The 24,115-nt window shown below is 33.1% G+C and overlaps 1 protein-coding gene across 1 annotated transcript in view; it reads left to right on the top strand.

Moving 5' to 3' along the window:
- The window catches only part of LOC143193310 (TWiK family of potassium channels protein 7), a 677,261-nt gene that overhangs the window by 163,745 nt on the left and 489,401 nt on the right, over window positions 1–24,115 (top strand). The window contains exon 2 of the mRNA XM_076399459.1: window positions 22,513–22,554. The gene's annotated coding sequence lies outside the window, so the exon portion shown is untranslated. The remainder of the gene's footprint in view (window positions 1–22,512; window positions 22,555–24,115) is intronic.

The raw sequence follows: 24,115 nt of genomic DNA, 5'->3' as shown, positions 1-24,115 counted from the left end.
AATACACATGCTAACAACAAGCACTGATTTCAAAGTTGTTCAATCATCCTCTGTTGTAATACAAACATGAAATAATACATTCTCATTTATTATTCCATACATATGTTTCTAAATTTAAAGAAAGATCATCTATACTTATATTTGATGCTCTGAGGTTGTTACAGTTCTGAAAATAATCTTACTTATGATACTATGTTATAATTTTCAGCGGCCTAATAATTTACCCTTATTAATAATTTGTTGATTATTGAATGTTATTGGAAATTATATTTAAATAAATAAAATTTAAAAAATGCTGGTCAGTGTTAGTTCCTTAGATAGTTTGCATATATTTTAAAATGTTTTAATATAAAGACATTTTTAATTTTAATTAATGTTATATATCATACATTTATTATCTTAATCGAAAATACTGCAAAAACTAGTTTTAGTAATATATTATTTAAATTTTAGTTGACTTAAATTAAATATAAATTAGTCCATTAACGCTGTTATTAGAGAAGCATGATTAATTTAATATAATGTGGTCGAACTTCGAACACAGGGCGTTCACTAGTATATAATAATGGTGGTTTGATAATAATGGCCAATAATTTGTAGATGCAGTATTCGATGTTTTTGTAAATTCTTATAAATATTAGGCAGCCGACAAAAATGTCGATCATTTGTGACAGTGAAACTATTGATGGGAGTGAAAGTGACACTTTGTTTGGGAAAACAATACTGTTGCCTTGACTATTTTCGCTCTAGTTATTTCCTAATTTCTCACCATATAAATTATCTCTGCAATTCAAAAAACACCCATAAATTGGCCAAAACGATCCAACTTTTCTTGTGTTTTAGAGAGACAAATGAACAGAAATTTAGAATGAACCAAAATCTCCAAAATCTAAATCAATATTATATATTAATTTTAAATAATGAAAAATAGAATTAAGTGATACACTTTTTGCTGCAATGGCGAGGCCTTGCTTTTTTAATCCAGTCCAAATATCTCAGAGAACAAAGAATCGTATAATATTTCTCAAAACGGGAAAGTTTTGTAAAAGTTTTAGTCCTTGACAGCCGAAAATGTTAAGAAGGGAAGGGAAAACGACCTTCTGCTTTATGAAAATATTACTCTGTATAAATTAAATGAATATAGGCGATAATAATTATTGTGTTTCTTGTTGATAACTTCGTGCAAAGTTTTGTTATTAACAACAGAGCTAAAGGGAAAGGCCATAAGTTGTATATTGATTTCCCCTTTTGGTATGGTCATATTAGATCTATAAAAGCTATTCGTATGTAGATTCAGATTTGACCAGCAAGTCGTTAGCTAAACAAACCGAATTAATTTATCAAAAAAAGATGGCTACCGATTGCATTCAATGCATTTCCGACAAACATTAGAAAAGTAATAATGATAGTTGAAATAGAAACAACTCTTGTTGAAATAATAACAATTAAAACTGTTTCTTAATACATTATTATTAACAATCAACATGATGATACATTAAATAAAATCCATTTATTTAAAATTATATGATCAATAGATTACACACAATAATTGAAAATTAAGTTATCCAATGGTATTATTCATCTTTAGATAGGAATTAGGGCTACATTACAACTATATTAGTGAAACCATAGTTTTGCGATAATCTAATATAAAGAAATAAAAAATATAATACAACAAAGCAATAATGTCATTAAAACAATAAACAATAGGAAATTTTTGGTTATTAATACTATATTCTCTTACCAGCAGTTCAAAGGGATCCACTGTACACTCGGTTAACTTTCAAACACATCACAGTGAGGAGTCAGTGAGGTCAGTAGTTTTATACCAGTGTTTTTGTATCAGATTATAAAAATTCAACTATTTGTATTATCAGATAATATATATACTACTGTAACCCAAAAATATCAAGATGTATATATTATGATGCTGTTCATTATAAATTCTTTCCGCTAACAAGGAGAATTATTTAAAGCTATTTGTATTTATAGGTCGAAATTACGGATGATTGACTTTTATGTTTTTTCGTCACAATAATGCATCTTTTCAAGCAGTATTGGTTCTTGCCCACTTCTTTACCAAACATATATTAGCCATTTATCTCAGCTATGCAATCTCAAAAAATAAGTATGACAAAGTTGATTGATTAATTTGAAAATTCTTTTTGTTCATATATTCCTCGCTTTATATTACTATTATTACTCTTTTACGATATAAACATGATTAACTTGGTGGAATAATAGTGCTTAACATAAAAAATAAAATTAGTGTAATTGAATGTGTGATAGGAATGGAATAGATATTTTTGGCACATAAATTTTCGCATACTCTATAATCAATTAAGTGCCGTGTGGCGTTATTAAAGAAACAAGAGTTTGTATATATTTACCATCACTATTATTAATGAAGTGAAATATAATTATCTGTATACTGAGGTATATTCCACAAGCATAGATAAATTAGCTTAACCGGCAACATACGTAATGAATACGCCTAACAATATAACAATATAAAGATACTAGTGGTAAACAACGAAATCACCTATACAATTAGAGAGATCAAAGCAGTTTCAACAATATAAAATTATCATATGCTAATTGGATTCTGCGTTAAAGTACGTATCCCTTACACAGAGGGAGTTTTGCTTTAGAATGCAAATTTAAATACGACGTTGATCACTGCTCTGTTTTCGAATATATATAGGTAATTATGTCTTGTGGCATTAAATAGAATCCCACTAATTTAAAGGTATCTGTGATTGAAATCCAAATATTATGACAAATATATAAGCCGAAAGGAAAACAGTTCTATTAGTTAATACAAGTAAATACTAATTAGTTTATTGCACAAACTAAAAATTAATTTACATTTTCAGAAACGTGGATATGATAACACAATAACATAAAATAACACAAAATAATTAAAAAGTCGAAAACTATCTGTGTACGGTGCTGGAACAGCTACGAAATAAAGAAGTTATGAAATAAAAAATAATATATTAGCTAAAAATTTAGCTAAAATGTTTGTCTGTGTTTTACAGTCAGTGGTATTTTACAACCGCTAAAATTATTTATGATGAAAAAATCAAAAGGATCTTTTTACAAGTGTTACAATAACAAAATACCGTAAATATGTGGTGACGTGTCTGAGCAGCAACACTTCTTATGAAGATTCGAAAAAACGTGTCGATTAGTGCAGAGCCTCAAAAGACACATCGTTATTTTGAGATGGACTCCATAAATAGGCTGAAAGCTGGACAACAGTAGCGGCTATCAAAGGAAATACTTTAAGTAAAATGCATTACACCGATTTTTATAATAAGAATTAAAATTAAATTAAAAGATATTTAAATTCTACAAATTATAGACCTACAGAAATCTGAAAACTTCTTCATAGACTTTGAACTTAAATAACATTAATAAAATCATAATTAATTACAATAAGCATAGTATTCATTCTAATTCCTATATCGTTCGAAAACATCGATATCGCGTTTATAAAAATACTGGTTAACTATAAAACTAGGGGAAGTATGGGTAACGCTTAAATAGTAAAGACTTTGGGAATAGCGATGGAGGCTTGGCTCAAACAACGACATCGTAGCTGGCAGAAACCTGATGACTAGGCGGTTACAATACCGCCGATAAAAAAGTCCAGTTTATATGTTAAAGTGGATTGTGCACGAACGACGCGAAACTGGAAAAGTACGCTTGGCTGTTGTTTACCATGGTTAAACGAGAAAAAGTTTGTGGGTAGAACTATAGCTTTTTATATACACGGTAACTTATAATTAATGATAAACTGACAATTCGTTTAAAAATAACATGACGTTTATTATTTATTTTGTTGTATTTACACGTTTAATGTTTATTCGCTTGTTTCATTTATGTTCATATGTTCTATGTGCAGTTTATTAACGCTACCTATCTAAATATTTTTTATCGTTTACGTCTTATCTTGTATCTTTTATCTAATATATGATAGATATACAGGGAGCCTCTTGTTAGTTGTGGTATGGTAGTTTGTTGGCTATTTTATGTCATTGCTATTCTTCTACATAATATGCAATATTATATTGATTACTTTCTTCTTAATTAATGAAGCATGGAATGGATATCGAATATTTGCTATTCAATATTTTTAAAACAATTGTTAATAACTATAATAAGACAAGCCTACAAAATCGGGTTAACTTTTGAACTCAAGTTGATGAGAACTGATCTGTGATATTCAATCTGTATATCAAGATCAGTTCTGGTTTTTGAGTTCGTGCAAGGTGGCTGCACTGCGTTCTTATAATTGCTGTCTGACATTGTACCAAAAAATAATTTGGAATACTATTTTGCACTGTGATTGTATTTTCGAGTTGTTGCTTCAATGTTGTCGATATAATTGCAAAAAAAAATTATAACAGTGTAAATATTCTGTATCATCAGTGTTGAAGCCAGTTCCACGTACTAACAGTGATCCTTAGACAATTTGTTCAGGAACAAGTGCAAAAAATACCTTAAGAACATCGACTTAATCACCAGCGACCAATGAAAGCGATTTCGTTATGAAATATATGTCGCTATATATAGATAGATATATAGAAATCACACGATATTTCCGTTCTTCAAAAAAGAAAATGACATGTGTTTCTCCAATAGTATCAAAGGTTTCTTTCATGTGATGAACACACTACTTGATCGAAATAAATGACATTTGTTCATATATAAGTCTAAGTACAGTTTGAAGGGGCTCTATTCCATATTACAAATAAAAAACCATTCATTCACACTTTTCTATCTCAGAATAAATTAGGTTTATGTAAGTAATTTTCGACCAGATCAAATATAATGAGCGTCAATGGAAAACCTGTGGGGATCGAAAGCTTAAGAAATAAATTAATTGCACTTAATTTCGAAATGTTAATAGATTTACATATTCATTGCAGGTTATTGGTCTCTTAGTTGAGATGCAATCCAAATTCGCAAAAAAATTTGCTGTTTTGTTGTATCTGTGGGACAGCCTTGCACTTTATCATCATTATGTGAGAAAAATGTGACCGAGTCGTGTCTCTGTACCTCTTACCTACTAGATGTTTTGTCGTCTCTTCATATTAAATTTGGGGTTTTTAGGATCTTTATCAAGGCATTCAAGTGCGATTTACAATATTTAACTCAGCTGTTTCCAAAGCTGTCATATGCAAAATTCAAAGAAGGAATATTTATTAGACTTGATATTTGAAAACTAATGGTTGACGCAAAATTTACATGTATTTTTCACGACTTTTTCTGTAACCAGAAATCACCAGATCACAAGCACGTAATCGAAAATATATTACCATATTATTGAAGTTTGAAAGTCTCTCTAAATACATTTTCTGCGTTCACATTCATTTTCTCCCACACAACTTAGGAGCTACACCAAAATAAATCAAAAATCGAAAAACGATACTCCACGGTTAGGACCCCAGTCTAATTTCTGCTAATTTCTGATATACAGTTTTTAACTCAATAAATCGGCGATAAGTTAGTGGTAAAAAAAGTAAATGAATGGATTTATTGAATAACTCGAAAACTAGAACCTATTTTAAATAACTGGTGATTTAAATTCAGCCACTTAATTTACCTTGTAAACCGTTTTATGGCGCTCCACGGTACATACGACCGTGTGAAAAAGCTCTTTTTAGTAACATAATTATAGAAATGAATACTGAAAAGTTTCGTAACAAAATTTACAATACAACATACACATAACACCCACGAGATACATCTGCACAATAAGTTGTATATATAACTACGTAACAATAAGTTATTTGATATGTCATTAGCATAGACCATTCTTTAAGCAAAGTGTTATATGTAACTTAATATCAAAAGTTAATAAAATCATATTTTATTAAGAATGTTTATAATTAAATTCATTAAATTGCGGAAATAATACCTAATGATTGGCCTAAAATGCCCAACTCTGTATATTTACTGGGATGTGCGTGTGTTCATTTAGATTTTACATCTCAACTTATTTCGGTACATCCATTTTTCAGTATATCTTAAGCTTTATAATGTCGTTCATGTTCTACAAAGTATTAGAGGATGCAGACTATGTGCTTGAATGTATTAAATAGCCATTTTACATTAATTGATGAAAATACTGTTAGAGTAAAAGTAGATATTAGCGAGATTTAATTATTCAAACAATCTAAAATTCATTGTTAGTACGCTTTGATGTCGTTTGATTCTTTGAGAGCTCTATATGCCAGCACTGAGTTGAAATTTCATCGTTAGAGTTTGTTTTATACGGATGCAGGCAGGATTTAGAAGTAAGTTAAAACGTGGTTTTATCCCTTCGCTTAACTGGGTAGTTTTTTTAAAGAACTTCATAGCACTTTTAAGACCGCAATTGTCGGATAGTGAAAATCATTTTATTTTAACATTTCCATTATGTATCTATTACTGATACCTTATCACGGGGCATGGATCAGAACCATTCCAACGTTTCAAAATTATGAATATATACTATCAGAATTATTATTTCATATGACAAACTAATCGATAAGAAACAACTGTTGTTGTGAAGCCAGTTCAACATCGGTATTGATCAAATCGGAGGGACCGTTGAAAAGAAGCATATTGATAGGCAATAATTGTTTGAATGTAGAAAAATTGAGTTATCAAAAATTGCAAAAACTATTGACATATTAGTATTGTATGAATTGTCGATATTAATGTTACGTAAAAGTATTAATAGTAAAGGTAAAAATAAATAAATGAGACTTTAATGAGCTCTCGAAGCAACTAGCTGTTTTTCAGTCAGTTTGTGGTATATTATATGTCAAAAGGGTACGATTTCTCTTTTTAATTTTTATTCCGCTTTCGACCGAATATTCTTCTGAAAACTACATGTTCTAAAAATTAATAAACTTTTTCAGATATCGGTGGTTCCATTAGATACGAGTAGATGGGGAAATATTAACCATATTTCTTTAATTCAATAAAATAGTGAATGCTATTATGGGGAGATTTTTTAAAAGGATAATTTCTTAATCGATTTGAATTTTGCATATTTGTTCTATTAGCGGATACATATGTTGATGCCTCGATCATTATTCACGATATGGTTCGCATTGCAGGACCATATTATTTGAACTGAAGAAACTTCCTCTATCTTAATAAAACATATACTCACATATAGCAAATGCGGGAGTTCCAGTTCTTAGGATCAGTAAAACAGAAGAAATGGCGTCTGTGCCTTAAGCATCGGTATAGCAACCTTTCTGTATGGTTACGAGATTGGGACACTGTTTCATTTTCTGGCATTTGTAAGGTTTAAGTCTTTCAAATGCAATACTTAAGTAGAATAACCAATTCTTATTGGTTTATGACCGAGACAAGTACTGCCAAAGTATTGACAAGAGACGGATTGCCTGTTACTGTAAAATTTCAACGGGATTACTTTGGATTACTAATACCGATAAAGACACTGGTATGTATTGCTGAAATAGTAAGTCGAATTGGGAGGCTTTTGCTTCACTACAACGAATATATTATAGCTGAGACTAAAATTCGCCTTTTTCCGATGCTTATCTAGGGAATCCTTCTCCATGGCTCCGATATTTGAACCCTATTACAGTCATCTATAAGACTGACGTTCTTCAAATGCACTACTGAAAACACATTTCACACAATTCTCTCATATTAGAAATAAAGTCATTCCTTTAAGATTCGATAATCAGCGCACAGTCGTGGAACAAATCGGGAGCTGCAGATTATAATGATCTGACTGATTATAATGATTGAGGTAGTTGATGATAAATGGCGAACATATTCGAAATCATATATGTTAAGTCGAAGTATTAATACCATATATGGACTGATGACGATTTAATAAATTAATATACGACGTCAACGTTAAGTCTATTTGTGTTTGCACGTTGTACATAAAATTAATATTACAACATTTGTAATAAAACAAGTTTTAAACCCCATAAAGCAAAATTGGAAACTTCCATAAAGGAATGAATATAATAAATCATAGTTTAAATGTCTGCCTTGTATTTCCAGGGTAACATGAATTGAAATGATTCAGTCTTTAATGGCTGATCTGCCGGTTAGATTCGAGTAACAGTAATTATTGGCACTGAACCGTGAATTCATATATTAAGAGCTTTGTAATTGATTAATTTTTGTGAGAAATATTTTGTCTAGATCAAATTGTACGAGCGCAGTGGCCAATTCAAGCCTATTCTGCAACGTTGCTTGGATGTATACTTTTCATGCATATTCTCAAATAGCCTATGCAAAATTTAGTTCAATCAAATTTTTTAAAATTAATTATGCTTGTATATATAGGAATTTCTTTAATAATACTCCGTGCCCCTAAAAATTACTTGCAACCAAAGTTTGGAATTCTAACACTTCAACGTTTTATTAATTAATAATACTTATTATAATATTATCTGTTTGTATTACCCCTATGAAATAGAAAGACGTAAGAATGGTAGTTACTTTGACTATTAATTCCTCATACTTCATCACTTGTGAATCAAGAAACCGCTGTTTTATGCTGATAACTATTCCTTTTTTATAGAATTCAGCATGCACCTTATCACAAACCAATTAAATGTTTCGCTTGTAGATTATACTTATTATTGACTACACCAGTTAAAAGATTCTGGTCAAAAATATTGCAAAATAAATAACCTTATTGATTTTAAAGGTGAACTTTACAATCCTGAGGTTAAACTTTAATGTACTTCGTTTTGCTTACTACTTCAATTTCCTACTGATAGACCTATTTACTTAACATTTGCTACTTTGGATAAGATTTATATTTGGGAGTTTATTAGCTAGCCTCATAAATAAAGACAGATTTGTCACGAATATTTTATAGAATTGCAATTCAAATCCACTGCTTTATTCACAAGATGAAACATTGAAATTTAATTCAGAAGAATTGTTTTAAAACAACTGTTTTAACTCTCTAAGGACTATCCAAAAATTCCCATTCAATAACTGTCTTGAGAATTATAAAAATAAGTTAAGTGATTAGATAAATAAATATTAAATATTACTATGGTTTCTTTGATAGAACCAGAAATTAAACATTTCAGAATTATTCATATATTTAACGCAGCTATAGAATTCTTCTCATTTTGGGTTCTAAGGAAGAAATATGTTTTAAGTAAGAACTAAATAACCTCAGTTGAGTAGCACTTTATAACTACCGAGATGCTGATTGGCCTGTTGATATACCTTCATTATTGCGCCTTTCAGTTTATCCATGTCGATGCATTCATCTTTCCCGTTAAAGAGCCCAATTTGTTCAGTTCTCTGTGAGTTTGTTCAATTGTGTAAAAAAAAGATATTTTACTAATATTTGCTCATTTGTCCGTCCAAAAAACATTCGCAATAAAATTCGTATTAAGAATATGCTAATTATAATATTAGGCATGATTCCTGGGCATTTCTGTGTTTTGCTCAATTTGGTTTGATTATGACATGTTCTCAAAGAAACTTTTTTAGTAACTTAATTGAAATAAAATATCTATCGTAATAAATTACACTGTGTATGAAATATGAGGTTTATTTTTCATTTAAGTTTACTTTAGTTAAGTCCCTAATAACTTTATACTAGTTTCTTAATAGTATGAAAAATTTTCTTTACTATCTTTTCATGTTATGGGCTTAGTTTTAGAAGTGTAATGAAGTCAGCATATATTGTTATATGTTAAGAATCGAATGTCAACTGTACTATTGAATAAGCTGGATTAAATTATAAGTCGGGAAAATGCGTCAAAAAATGTTATTATTGTTAGACTACAAAAAGCTAATTATCAAATATCTGGTTTCTTGTACGTTAAATAGTTCTATGAAACACACTTGCAACAAGCACATCGGACTAAGGGTAACTAACTGATACATGTTTTATTGATGTAATTTTATTAATTCTTTACAGCCTGGTATGTACGAATTATAGAAAGTAGAATCCTCAAATATTTTGAATAATACCAACTAAAGTAAAATAAAGGATACTAAGCAGAGCTCTAGTTTAAAAATTGATGTTGTGAACATAAACAGATACTTGTAAAGAAAAACTGAAAATAACCCCTAAAATTACAATTTGTTTATTATATTTACCCAAATTTCGAATACACAAAGGTATTTTCGTACAATATCGGATACAATTTTTTTTCTCTTTTAAACTGCTAAAACATCTATCATTAAATATACATATAACTTAATATTTTATGCTTGTATTTTACTTACCACTAGTTATGCAAAATGAACCTCTTGGTAGCCCTGATAATTACATTTGCATCTGCATCCTAAAGTTATGTCGTCAAGAAACAAATATCAAGGATCAAGAAATACCCCATCAATCACTGATATCCTTATAAATAAAAACCCATCCCAGTGCATTTAATATATCAGTTCTCCCCGCATTGGATTCAAACCAAGTAAATAGTATTTTTTATGACAATAACCTCATGGGGATAGTGTTCTTGGATATTACTAGGGTCTTCGAAGTATGGCATTATGGTAATATGTATGGCAATATTAAAGCCATTAAAACTCGTCATTCTGAGTGGATTTGTAAATTTGGTACATCTATATTGGGTACTCTTACTCTAAACCTGGTCTTGCCATGTCCAAGCCGGTGATTCTTTATCGACTAGGAGATCATACAATCTGGTATTCTAGAGAATTCCCTATTCGTTTCGGTACTACTCAATACCTTCATGGCTGATATCCTTAAAATTTATACACTAAATTCGACGATCTATGCGAATGACACTGCTTGTTACGCTCTCAATCGATGAAACACATAGCTTCAAAGTCCAAGCATAGCAATCAAATGGATAAAGTTTCGGAAACTGAAAATTTATCCACAAAAACACTTTCAAAAATTTTCTAGTTCTGTAGCTACGAAAAGTTACACATGGTCAGATTAAATCCACCAAACCCCCGACGGAACAAGGTACGGTGAGTGATGCCACCGGGGAGCGAGTTCACTTTCCCTGCTGTAGTATCGTGGTTTTAGAGATTACACAAGGGTCAACGACGCCTAGGGTTCAGCTTCTGTTACCTAATCATTCGATGCGATTGTCATCAAGATGACACAACCTCAATAAAAACCTAATTTCTAAGGTTGGACTGAGCCGAAACGATACGTGGCTGAGTAGGATTTCCGCTACATCCCGGGGTCTGTGGTGGTGGACATATATTTCGTCCCGTGGCTTTTGTGGGAATATGATGAAGAATTTTAATTAATTTCCACCCCTTCGAGGGTTAAACAGGCTCCCATATAAAATTAATTTTAGTCGATCTCCGTTCAATAATGATCGCATCTTCATAATACCGAGTAATGGTACTTCATTCGAGAAAATGAGCGAGGTTAAAATATTGAACCAAATCCTGGCAGAAACTGGCGAGTCTGCAACTATGAACAAAATTAGAAACGGCTTTATACTCGTTTCTACAAAGAGCGATGGGAAGTCTAAGAAACTCTAATCACTATCTTCTTTATGCGACCACCCTGTAACTGTTAAGCGCCACTACACTCTGAATCACTGTCGGGGTATAATAACTCACCGCGAACTAACTCTTTATACAAACATTTCATCGTTTAGGAAATAATAGGAAACCTAAAACCGTTTGGAGTGAATGAACTGAGAAGAATCACTCAGACCAAAAATTTATCTCTACGTATAGCGTGACCCGGAATTTTAGGAGAAAAACCGCTGAGATAGATAAGTTTGCTTGCCTTTCGCTCCTTGATCGTCCCAGTGTCCCACGCCCATTGCGTTGCTTCAAGTGCCAACAGTTCGGACACACCTCAACCTCCTATTTAGCCAACCCTCTGTACCCATCATGTGAACACTCGGTGCATAAAAACTAATGTAGCAACCCTCCAAAATTCCCTAAATGTAATTTCAGTCTCAGTGAAAAATATAAGTCAGAAATAGCCATTCAAATAATAAGAGCAACTGTGCGCTTATTTTATCCAGAAGCCAGACGAAAATTTAATTTACTACAACTAAGAACTACATTAAATTATTCTACTGCTGGTCAGAAAACTCATCTACTGCAACCATAGCTATTCAATGTTCCATAGAAACCCCCTCCCACTTAGATAATATATCGACAGAACTAGCACCAAAACGTTCTCATGTCTCACCCTCGCGAAAAAATATGCCACATCACTTGCCGATCGGTAGTGCTCTCTCCCCTAATCAAGTTCCCCAAAAATACCTCTTACTTCTTTTCCTCTCTCCTCTTCCTCCCCACCCGAAACATATTCGCTAATCCCTCTCCCATTTCACCAGACCGACCCCCTGATCCTGTGGACAAGTTGAATCCACTCCATTCCATTAAACCTGCCGCAATTAAGGCCCCATTCCCCAAAAGTCGCAAGGCTACACGAAAATCCAAGCCTCGCGGTACGGCATCGGAATCATCCCTCTCTGAATCAGAAAAAATGTCCCTATAGACTATACATCTTCTTTCCATTTAACCCGATTATTCAATGGAACCTGTGTGGTTTCCACCATAAATTCGCCGAACTAAAAATAATATGTCGTACCCACAAATCCTCTTTTGTTTTGCTCCAGGAAACAAACTTTTTCCCTACAGACCTTCCATTATTCACAGGTTATTCCAACATACGAAATGACAGAACGAAAAGTTCTAGCGCCTCCATACCACCGGAGGCCAATTTGGTCCATGAATCTCTGAATATCCAGTCCCTCTCATTAGATACGACCTTGAAGCTGTTTCTATATCCATCCACTTACATTACCCCATCCACCCTCTGCACTATATATATATATATATATATATATATATATATATATATATATATATATATAGGATTGGTAACTTCTGAACTCCTAAGGTATGTAGACCTTCACCTCCTCAATACTGAGGCTCATACCCACCTCCGCCTTGCTTCGGGTAACCTATCTTGCATTGATCCCACCCTAGACTCACAAACCCTTTTTCCCTCCCTGGTATGGTCTCCTATAACTGACCATTTTCCTATCCTCATATCATCTGCTTCGCTATTCCTATCCTCCCTCTGGACAACCGTACAACATTGCCAAAACCGATTGGCCCATCAATATTCGTTCTCCCACCTATCATGGTTTCAGGTGATCCTTCCTTAAACTTAACCAGATTCATAGCTGTAATAAAGCACGCAGCCTCCCTCTTAATAGGAAAGGATTGGTAACTTCTGAACTCCTAAGGTACGTAGACCAACATCGATCTCATCTTACATGTAATCCCGTTCTTTAGTTTAATTAACATTGCTCCCAAGTGATTAGATAGGGGAAACGGGCGCTATAATGCTTTAGATCCTCTCCAATATTAGAAAATCTTATTATCTTCAAGCAAAAACATGCCTTAGCTAGAAGATTACTAACGCCAAATCGTCGTCCTGGTCAAACTCCGCCAAAAGCCTCGACTATGGTTCCTCCTCAACAGAATTTTGGTACAAGATTGGAAAACTTATAGGTCGCTCCTCCACTGTCCCTGGATTGTATTATAAAGGCATTTGGCATTCCGAACCATCCATTATTCCAAATATCTTAGCTGAGCATTTTGCCTCAGTCTCAAGAAACGTACAACCATAGTACCTCCCAACACTTCTCTGATTTTACTGGATCCACATCCAACACTATAATTCTTTCTAATGTGGAATCCATAAATCTCTCATTCTCTTACATAGAAATATCCCCTGCCCTCCGTCGCCAACGTCCTTCCACTCCTGGACCTGACAACATTCCTTTCCCCCTGATAAAGAATCGCCTCCCCAAACCCTCTCCCACCTTCTGAACATTTATAATGAGATTTGGCCACTTGGTTCCTTTCCACCTTCCTGGATCCACTGACCATTTGTGTAGGGTATTCGAGCGTATGGTTCTCAACCGCGTATCTTGGTTTCTCGAAGCCAATATATTACTATCTGATTTTTAGTGTGGGTTTCGCTCTGGTCGGTCCACAGTAAATCATTTGGTGGGCTTAGAGAATGATATAGGAAATGCTTATTCGGACAGAAAGCAACTACTAGCACTATCACTGGATTTACAAAATGCATTTGATAGAGACAATAGGTCTTTGATAATCAACAATCTACACTACTTCGGATTCGTGGGTAATATTCTGGAATTTGTAAAGAATTTTTTCAGCAAGAGATCTTGTTCCCTATTCGGGAGGTTTTCTCTCCTCCACCTACCCGCTCTCGACTGTAGTACCTCAGAGCTCAGTTTTAAGTTCTAGTTTATTGGTAATAGCCCTTGATTAAAGGGCAGGAAACTATACTCAAAATATATTCCTCTATAATCCTTCCTAAGCTAGTCTGTGGCTTTCTACTCTTCGTCGCTGCTGCTCCAACTTACCTCAAATCCCTAGAAGCCATTCAAAATACTGCATTCAGAATATCGCTGGGTGCGTTTCGATCCTCCCCTACAATTAACTTATGCAGTCTTACATCCACTCCACCATTTTTTTATCGTAAGGATTTACTTTCACTGAAGTTCGCCGTGAGATCGCTTGCTCTACCATCCTCTTTAAATTTGACGTCCACTTGGAGCTATTCACCCGTCCTAGACCGTCTTATCCTTAACTACTACACTCGTACCTCCCACATGATTGCAGATCTTCTGTCCAGGGTAGGAATTGGCTTGTTACTTCCTCTCCTTGGCCACCACCCCAATTTTCCGCCTAGGACCTTCACTACCCCCTTCATAAACCTACCATTATGTCAATTTTATAAAAGAGAATATTATCCATACCTTATTTGGTCTAAGTTCTCTGAATTTCTCCACTCTTACCCAGGCCCCAAGCACATATATACCGATGGCGAAAAATCCCGCAGCGGGCTTGCCAGTGCATTTGTGGTGGACAACCGATCATTCCGTTTCAAGCTCCCTGAACAGGGTTCAGTATTGGCCTCTGAATTCTTCGGGATATTCGAAGTATTATCTTACATCTCAACACAATCCTTCAAAGAATGGCTAATCCTGACCTACTTCCGAAATGCTCACGATTGTTTCTTGGAACAGATTTTCAACCATTCCCTGTTCACCGACTCACTGTCAATTATCCGTACCTTCTATCTGAATAATATTAGGAGAAGTTTACCGTGGATCCCTACTCATGTTGGTATACCGGCAAATGAGCGCGGATAGTTCGGCTAAATCGGCAGCCTCATCTCCCCTCCCCATCACGAATGTTTGTGTCCATACGTCGTTGGGCCCAGGACGTAAACAACAACAGGCACTTTGAGGTTAAACCTGATTTCTTCTCCTCTCTTCGCGTTCATTCCCTTCGTCACCATGCCGTAGCTTTGAATGAACTGAGGTTGGGCTACTGTCTTTTTTCGCACAGTCACTTGATGATTTCGAGTCCGTCTGCTCACTGTGAGTTTTGTCACCGTGTCCCTATTTCAGTCCACTACCTATTGAAATACTGTCCACAACTCACCCATATTAAAACTGAGTATGGATTGCAACATTTTTAGAAATGTCTTAACAAGGCGACATACAGACAGACAGAAATGACGACAACCATCAAAGCGACAGAAAAAAAGAAAAAATTATCCAACAAGCTACTTCGAAAGTATGGCGTGTTGACAGCATTATTATCTCTTCTTTGCAGATATAGTCCCAATTAAAATCCTTAGATATCAGGCAATAACATTTTTTATATGGTTCGTAAGTAAGGTCCCAATTTCTCAAACCAAACCAATACACTGAAAAACAGCGGTGCCATTATTCTTAGAGTTCATAAACTTGATCACCGAAAAGTTCACAAAGAAACTTTCAGCATCAATAACACCTTAATTCGTTTCATTACAACTCTGCTATAAAAACCTTTTGTCTCCTGGGAAATACCATTTCTAATATTTGCAAAAACCAATTCAGATTGCTGTTATCGTTATTTGTTCTGATACAGTCTAGATTCCCTTACAAATATTTAGAAAGTTGGGATATTCAAGCACAGTTTATTTTCTTGAAATTTTATTGCCGATGTCACAATAGAAACGTTTGAGTAACGTTTGCATCCCCATTAGCTACGCCTTATTTCCTTTGTCATATGATTTCTGTCTTGATAAATATGAATGTTATTCTTACGACTTCAGACATTTGACTTGTGTTTCATATATATCTTCTTTTCTCGGATAATAACAAATTGAGTATTTTTAAAATAGTCTACATGAGCTAATAAATTAGATCCCCAGAAGAGTATATAATAATTTTACAATTATGGCTAATTTCTTGTATAATGTTTTTTTAAACAGGATTATTATCATTCTCCAGCCACATCCACGGGATTTATTTTCTAGACGGTTAAGGCCCAAAAATAGATTTATTTTTCCCCGAAGTTCATGAGCTGTATGGAATGATGCAATTAATTTACTTCATCCACTTAAATTCTATAATTCATCAACTTTACGGCTTAAATTTAAGAGCTTTATGGCTAGGTAATTATAGCTAATTTGTTTGGTCCGGTTCAGTTTTAGTTTATATTTTTTTCTTATCATAGAATGTAGTAAATAGACCTTAAAATTAATAAGACATAATCTTTAATTAAAAGTGTAATTTATTGAGATATATTTAGCTTAAACTTGGAATATTAATTCCATGTCATTACTTTCGACCCATAATCTTATTTTACTATTTTTAATTATTTATTTTCTTAACTTGAAATTTTCCAATCGCTGAAATTATCATACGCACTTATTATTAGTCCACCAATTTTGTGCCTTGAGTTTAAAGGTCAGTAAATGCAGAGTTGCTATAATAATGTTAATTTATAGAATGTTTCAATAATTCAAGCCAGCCTAGGCAGAGAAATTTGGTGCTTTCCCACAAATTCGCCTCAAAATTATTTCAAGAAAACAATTTAGAACAACTTTCAACCGATGAACTTAGAACAACTTTCAACCGATGAACTTACATTTATTTTTATCTTTTCGGAATGTAGAATAAAGTGTAACGTTAGCATTTGGTTGTTCCATTTGGACATATTATATTTGTAATATTATTTATGAGTATTGCCTGTATCTTCGTCCACTAGTTGAATTTGTTGATATTTTGAATAGCACTGTTTCTACTCAAATTTCAAAGGGATGCTATTAAATGGTTTGACTGCGGTTTGTAATCGAGTCTGCGGCTAAGAAACTGAGTCTCTGTAATCACTATTTCTATAATCCCTATAACGCCACAAATTTTAGTACATTATATTACTTAACAGTAACTTTAATCCGCCTTTGCGTGCCTTACAACCTGAAGTATCATGCATGTGTCCTAAATCTGCGGACTAGGATTTTGGGACTAGTGATGAGATTCTTGGAATGCTAATCAAACTCAATATTTTCTCTTATCATTCTAAATAAATCCTGTGAAATCATTCTTATATATTGTGCGAGAAGTGATGTTTTTTAGTTTTTCTTGACCATGTTTACTCGCATCGTATGTTCTTGTTTGTATATTCGATGTAAATTTTTTCATAGTTGGAGAAGGGTATTTTGTATACTCTTTGGGATTCCAGCTCTACCTTGGTTTTGGGATTGGTAAAATTGAGCTAATCTTTTTGTCATTACTAAAAATTGTTTCATTTTTGTGTTTGTTAAGGACTCAGGTATTCTTGTTCGTGGTCTCTTTTATTCAATACGTATTCTTTATGTGTTTCTTTGTGTAGCCGTCCTGAAGTAAAATTTCTTTGTTGTTGCTTTTTGTTTATTTCTTGAAACTGCTAGCCTCTCCGTTCCTATGCTTGAGGTTTTTACTGCTGCCTGTAATTGTGCCAGGTAATGATGCGACTAGGCATTGTGATAATGATCCGTATGAGTTGTTGTCTAGTACACTGCGAATCCAAGCATTCCTTTTGCTATTTTATGTACAAATAAATACAAAAATGGGGAGTTTGTTTTCTTTGTTTATCTCCATTATAATTTGATTTTCGAATGCATTGTAGAAGCCATGAGGGAGGTTTTCGGCCTACAGCATCAATTAGTTTCACTTCTAGAACCTCATATTATCGACATTGGTTAACCTATTAAAGTACTCTTGCCATTTGTTTGTACCATTTGTGAATATATCTAGATGCTGCAATGACGATCCGATGTAGCTTACAATTGGTCTCAATGGGATATCTTCCCTGTGTATTTTTGGGCGACCGCAGAGCTCTTGGACGATTTTTCTGTTGGAATAGGATTAAATAAAATTAATTTTGCGCCTTAATTTCGACAGCTGTAATAAATAATTATGATATAACAAGTAATGAAATTATTTTAATTATTTTTAGACCGTACAAATTATATTTCATTAATATATTATAACAATAACTAAACACTGTAGAAGAATTGTAATAGGTATACCTTTTTATATTAGGCTATTAGCAATAACTAAAAACAACAAAAATTGGCAAGGGGAAAACCTATTAAGCAAACGTTAAAAACGTTACAAACCTGCATTTTGTTGATTACTTTTAAATGCCGAGATAGGGTCATTTAACTCTTGACCGAAATGCAGTTAGATATTGAAAAATAAATAGTTAGAATTAGTTAGGAAATGTCAATGTTATTATCAGTTCTAAGAATTAATTCTGCTGAATACCGCTTAAATTGCTTTTGTTTACACTAAATAAGATTGTCGATACATACCTGTTCGCAGCTAATTCTTTCAACACATTTCAAAAGTGCATAGATATTATGATTTTTTCAAGACCTTCTGGTTTTTTGACAACATGAGTTTCCCCGCAGATTCGGAAATTTCCTTCAAGTTTGCAGCGCTGATTGAATTCCACGAAATAAACGCGTTAAATTTAAAATATACTTATATAAAATACGATGATTGGTGATACAGCCAAATTTTTGAATTCCACGAGATAAACGCATTAGATTGAAAATATACTTATAGAAAATATGATGATTGGTGATACAGCCAAATTTTGGTTCCACCGATTTAAAGTTTGTATATAGAGTGCTGAAGAAACTGTAAAATGACTTAAAGGTAAAAACTTAAAGGTTAAAATGACTAATATGCTTTGCTTCCGTGAGAAATAAAAGTATCATCGAATTGTCCATGCAGAATTTCCATCACGCTCTTCGCTGTATGTTATGTACGTCCGCTTAAACCTTTTATCTTCCATAAACATTTGAAAAAATAAGAGAAGCTGGTATTTATCCTTCCTTGACGGGATAAATATCAAAAATAGTGGCCCAAGAAGGCGCGTCAAGAAAAACTACGAAGATACGAAGCTCAAAATATTTATCAGTCAGATGAATTCAGAAAATTCAGGGATAATAGTCTCGAATGAAGTGAAAGATCTAACTCTGATTCAATATGTATAGAATATTTCCAAGAGGTAATGTCAAGAAAAAATGAAGGACATAAAATTCCGAAGGAGGTCACCGGATGGAGAATAGTAAAATCCTCAAAAACATCGGTCTTAGAAATCATACACAAGTCAACCGACAATCTCAGAAGCAATGGAAAAAAACCCCAAAATACAGTAACTGCGGGTGTCCACACCCCGCAAACTACTCAGAATGCAAGGCAAGGCCAATTAGGAACACAATTACAGAAGACTATAGAGCAAGTAACCAAGAAACAATTGAGTGCACCACCAGGCTTACATACCAACACAGCGGTGTCCGCTTCTATAACAACAAATTACTGGGTCATACGTAGTAATCCTCAAGTAGATTTGAATATCCCGTCCCATATGCCATATGTATCCCAGGCTTTCCCCAACATTCCACCTCACTAATTACTGGAACGCCCACTCAATGCGTGGTAAAAAGGAAGAACTTAGTAACGTACTGAGCTCACACACCATTGCGTGGCGCTCATACAGGAAACATTTCTAAAGCCATGGATCTGCTTCTTGGTCTCAAATTGCAAGGTTGATTGAGGTAAGGTGAGGTGAGTGAGGTACACAGTGATGCTCATTAAAATTAATATACAATCTTACTCGCCGACAAGCACCGGGTCTCGATGGTATAACCATCTAACAACTTCGAAATATTCACAACAACAACTTGTGGCGCCCCAAAAAAAACTTACTGAGGTAACAAGCATCAAAAATTCCATCTTATGTTTGAAAAAATTTCTATTTATTTAGCTTCCATTTACCGTCTAATCAGTCTTTGGAGCTCACTATCAAAATTCGTCGAGATATTAATTCTTTACGTCTTCGTTGAAACTGAGAAAAAACAAACTTCTTCCAGCACAGCAGCAGCAAAGACGAGCAGTTTGGATATGGAACCAATTCAAAAAACAAGTCAACGTATTAAGCTACGAGGCTATCAGCTACGATAAATACCGTACTTACGACAAGAACCTGAATGGGCAATGTTCTTCGATTAGAGTAAGGTCTACGGGAAAGTGTGGTTTAATTCTAAGCATTAAATCTTGGCATTCCGAGTGATACTGATAACTTGATACAAGTCAAAGTTGGTGATTCATTTTTCGACTAGAACATTCATCCAGTCTGGTGTTTCACTCGCCCCGGTACTATTCAATATCTACACAGCTGATATCTCTAAAGAGGAAAAAATAAAATCCGCGGCATATGCAGGCAACGCGGCGTTATTCTTACGTTCTCGATACATACGCACATATGCCAGAGAGAAATCCCAAGAGCTAAATATAATTAAATAACAAATGAATTTTGGGAGGCTTCAAATTTATCGACAAAAAATGAAAAGATACTTTTTCAAGAAGGTATGGTTCTCAAGTAAGATCTTGATTCCTTAAACCTACTATGAGAATTATAGAAAGAAAACTTTAAATTTTCCAAAATAAGATATTGAGGCCATCGAAAGATGGAGGTGCCATTAGCGTTTTAAGTTTTTTTGTTTCTCCGTAACAGTACTGCATATTGTGTACCAGTATAATGATTTGTAATTAAAAAAGGCCTTCATACATTTCCCAAGTTATCTTGTTCTGAAATTAAAATTAAAACACACTCTTGACTCATCGCTTGGGTTTCATATCACAATCCCAATTTCATCCTTAATATGTGTTAAAATCTCTGTGTGTACTCATCCAAAATGGGTTCCGTTACTTAGTTATACTTTTTTATCAAAATTAGGCCACCAATTTCGGAGTTTTTATTTTCACAAGAAAAATTTATCATTTGAACATAAACATCATCATGAGGTTTGATTTGGCATCAGTAATAATATTCCATCTGAATAATAAACAGTGAGTTGAACGAATGCCACCGAAACAGAATATACTTTAATTTTTCCATAATTTTCTGAAAACCGTGGAAGCGTTTTATATATAATATTTATTTAATAATCAGAAAAAAGTTAGATGGAATTCTAAAAGTGGTAGGCAATAAATTACATAAAATTTTTACCATATTTACCCCGCATTATATTTTTATATGTTGTGTGTTTTATATTTCAATTTTCCGAGCTATTCTAGAGACGAAGGTTGAATTTGTACGATACCTAAATAAATATTTTCGAAGGTAACCCTAGCGGTTAAAGTATATAAATAATATAGATATGTTGCTTGGACACGTTGGGTATTGACATACATAATTCAGAAAATGATTTTTTTCCTGGAGGAGATAATTCACCAATAGAAAAATAAATGTTAATTTCTTTTCTATTTACTTAGCCAAATTATGTTAAAAATTAGAACATGCTTTACTATAATTTATGAAGATCTTTCTTTTAAAAATATATAATTGAAGACATTCCGTTCCTGTTGGAAACCATGAGTCCATTATGCAGTGCGTGAAAAAGTTTGAAAAATTAAATTTATTTTCACCTCAATAGATTAATCGTCAAAATTTGTGAGTCAAAAGGCAGTGATTTTCAAGTAGTGATGTTTCCCTATGTAATTATGTAAAAAAACTAGTATCATTTTGAAGTAGGTCAAGTAGAGATATATGAAGTGGTATCATATGACTTATGTGCTGATGACTCAGCTTCCTAGATTGCATAATTTAACAATAGTTGAGATCTGAATATGGGATTATTCAGAATCAAAGGTCTACGCCAATAAGCCGATAACTCACTATGTATAGAAGTAAGATATCTCATGATGCATGACCGGCATTAAACCTCAAGGAAACCATTTTAGTTTTTCCCAAAAAGGAAAAAATACATAGTCCTTAAAGGTCATTCCAACAATTAAATTAAAATTCCATCTTTAGAATAAGGAAGGCCTAGTAATAAATAATATTGTATATAAGCTTATTATATAACATAACTATATATGAAGCTGGTCTTTTATTTTAAATATAACATTTATATTTGTTATATTGTTTGATATTACGTAATTAACAATTTTACTGTAATACAATAATATACATATAGTTTGACTCAAGGCTTTCGTGTTATAACTAACTGGTTCTTAAATTTTAAATCTATTTCTAACTCTAATTATTAAATACATTTTATGAATATTTTTATACTTTTTTTAATGCTATAAAACTTTTAGAGAATAATTTTTTCACTTACTTTGCTTTCTACACTAAATCTCTTTTTTTCAGATTAGCAGACCGTCTTCGTCTTGACCACTATTACACCTACAGGTACGTAACTAAAATTGTATATTATGTAAAACTATATAGAGCTTTTAATTCATCTCTTGAGCTATAATTAAACGTAAATAATAAAACAACTTTAATGTGAAATTATTTGTAATATTTGGTTTTATGGATTCCATGAGATTTTGTATTTGCATTGTGTTTTTGTATTTTCTTTCTAAGTAAATTTTAACAATGCTAATTATTATTTATATTAGGTAACCGTTTTCCTGTAATTTTCAACCGCTTCCTTTAAGGGTTACACATAGAAAATAGTCACTAGAACCAGCCGATTCATGTCTAATTTTCTAAATTCATCATTTCAAGACGAATAAATGGTTGTCAAAAACTTTAAAATCTTAAAACCATTCTGAATGAATTATTTCAATATTAGTGGATAAAAGCGACTAAAATTCCAAAACCAGTATTTCATATATAATGACCGTGTAGGTTAAGGTCTAAAAGGTAATTTAAGTTAAGCAAAGGTAATATTAAGTTTAGGAGCAGTAGGAATATTAGTTAATTGTACTGACTTTAATTATGTTAACACTCACTATTATTTGTTGGAAGAAAATTTTCACGGGAACAGAAAACACTAGTTAAGTTGAAAGTTGTTTAATTATATGTTATGTTACATCTAGTTAACGAAATGATGAATAGGATAGTTAGGTAAAGGTTAATGTAGAAATTGCAAGGGAATGAAATGAAGAATAAAGAGAGAGAGATGTAGTCGTGGTGGTCTTTTATACTTTAAATCCGCATGGTATCAATATTTACGCATTGCCAATTGGTGGCTTAAGGAGTTGTAGAGGTTGTTAGAGAGTAGAGATAGAAGATAGGGTCATCTACAGGCTAAGCCGAGAACACATTTAGTGCTTTTGCCATAATGAATGTATCGTCGTAAAATGTTCCAAGTCGTGTTTAGGTGTCAAGACACTCGCTATGTGTAACAAAACTGAAATAATACTTAATGGCTATTGATTTATGTATTATGATCAATAGTGAAACACAAACATTTTTAAGAGTAAATATTTGAAGTAATAGACAGCGAAAGGATAATTGTATATAATATAGATCGCATTTAGGTAATCTTGTTTAAGATAACAGACCAGCCAAATTCCATTCAGCAGAAATCCTGTTTAGATTGAAAATTATTTCTCGTTCTCATTTAGATATTCTTAGTAGCATTTATAGATTAGATTAGATTTATTTATTAATGGCCCGTCAGCCACGAGGACAGGTTAGGACCTATACACTATATACATTTTAATATTACAGAACAAACAATATAAAGAACAAAACTAAAAGAGCTTATAGTTAATTTAAAATAAGTAGGAGAATAATATGGAGTAAACAGTTTAATAGTCATAAGTTAGCAGCAGTAGTATTCATAGCCCATTATATATTTTGGAGTACTTCGATGGCAGCCAAATAGTTCATCAATTGTTCAAGGTTCATCAATTGTAGAAGTTGTTTCATGGATCCCTTCAGGCCAGAGAGTCGTCTTTGGGCATGCCCTTGGCATTCAACTAGGATGTGTCTGATGCTCAGCAGGGATCTACATCTA

Source organism: Rhynchophorus ferrugineus, unplaced genomic scaffold, assembly GCF_030347505.1.
Source record: "Rhynchophorus ferrugineus isolate W39M unplaced genomic scaffold, kcgeb_rfMv2 rfM3, whole genome shotgun sequence".
In the NCBI taxonomy this organism is placed as follows: Eukaryota; Metazoa; Arthropoda; class Insecta; order Coleoptera; family Curculionidae; genus Rhynchophorus; species Rhynchophorus ferrugineus.
The sequence above is the reverse complement of the archived record's forward strand: the minus strand, read 5'-3'. Positions and strand labels throughout refer to the sequence as shown.